The sequence below is a fragment of the Corvus brachyrhynchos genome, unplaced genomic scaffold, assembly GCF_000691975.1.
Source record: "Corvus brachyrhynchos isolate BGI_N302 unplaced genomic scaffold, ASM69197v1 scaffold10, whole genome shotgun sequence".
In the NCBI taxonomy this organism is placed as follows: Eukaryota; Metazoa; Chordata; class Aves; order Passeriformes; family Corvidae; genus Corvus; species Corvus brachyrhynchos.
In genome coordinates, this window is record NW_008236180.1 from 2,027,670 (window position 1) to 2,029,299 (window position 1,630).

Here is a 1,630-nt window from a genome sequence, read left to right on the forward strand (position 1 = left end):
CCGCCGGGGGGCGGGTGGAAAATCTCTGCGTGTGGGGAGAGTCCCGCCAGGCCCAGGCCACCCACAGGCACCACTTGCTCCTCAAAGTGCGCAGGAAAAGATTAGCAGAGCATCTCTTGGAAAACGGGAGTGTTCAGGAGGATTCGGGCTGGGCACAAGGACACTGTGAAGCCTGGTCTCCCAGGGATGGTGGCTGTCAGGGCAGATCTTTAGAAAGCACCAACAAGACACCCCCCACTCTTACATGTGCTGCTTTTGTGTGCCATGCTAAAAATCTGAATGATGTGAAAAATAAGTAAAAACCTTGGCTGGTTCAAGAACCAGCTTGTAGAGAGGTGACGTAAAGTTTCACTGGCAGCATGTACCATCCCTGAGCCCACAATGTCCAGCTGTGGTAACATGATCTAGGTGATAGACTGAAAGCAGAGCAAGGTGTGAGTCCCTGCTGCAAATATTCCCACAACTCAGCGGAGAAATGCGGGATCTGAGTCCATATCCCTTTTGTGTATGTGAAGGCAGCAAGCTCAAGGACTGGATCCTGCTTAGTCTCTGCTCAGGGGGATACAGATCTGGCTGAAAGGAGCCAGAATACATGAAACACGATAACTGGAAAAAATACAAACCAGAAGATGGGCTCTTTAATGCACTACAGATCCAGCAAAACAACCAGAGCTGAACAAAAAACATTCCTTGTATAGCAACAAAGACACCAGCTCAACGCAGGGAAAACCTGGAAGGAGATGGGTGTGTTGTGTTCTGTTAGCTTGTGTGTCTCCAGGCACTGCATGGATCAGACCAAAGCCTAAAATGTGGCGGGTGCTTCTTCCTTTCATTGCATCTCTCCTCTCTGAAGTGCTGCTGCCAGCATGAGCACCTCCAAGCTCTCCAGGTTAGGTACCTCTGGCCTGTGTCCTTGTTCCTCCTGCTCCATCTGGCCTTCTTCCTGCTGCTCCTATCTCTGGTCCCAGCTCCCCCAGCCCTGCGGTCCACTAACTCAATAAGCAGAGGGAAGAAGGGGAGTTGCTGTCACTTTTAATCACAGCAGTAAAGCAAAGACAGAAAGATAAGGTCTCCACCCGGCTGCTGATAGTTCGCAGAATGAGTTGCTCTAACAGGTCACTCACCCAGAAGAGCCTGTTGTCTGTAGGGAGGGAGACAAGATATCTTTGGCTGGGCTGGAGCGAGACCTCAGGTGCAGCAGGAGCGACACCAAGACCACTGCTCTTTCGCTGGGCCTATCAGGACAAATTCAGTTTCTGGACAAGCAGGAATCACATAATTGCCTTTACTGGGAAGTTTTCCAGTTTTCTTCAGGTGCTTTTCAGCCACTCTCATCACTGGGAGTCTTTCTCTCCTTGCCACAATGACAAGAATTGCAAGGAGCCATTTCCCCTTGTAAAGGTCCTCTGCAAGGGTCTGGGGGAAATCGTCAGGTTCAGGTGCCACGGTCCCAGAGTGACAACCCTGGCACCACACCCATGGCAGTGTCCCTGCTCACTCACAGCTCCTGGGGGTCACAGCCATCCTCTTGTTCTCACTCAAACTCACAGCTGAGTGCTGGTGCACGATGTGACCTCCTGCAGCAACACAAATAAAATGTCAGCACTAAAACTATTAATAGTGTTTCTAT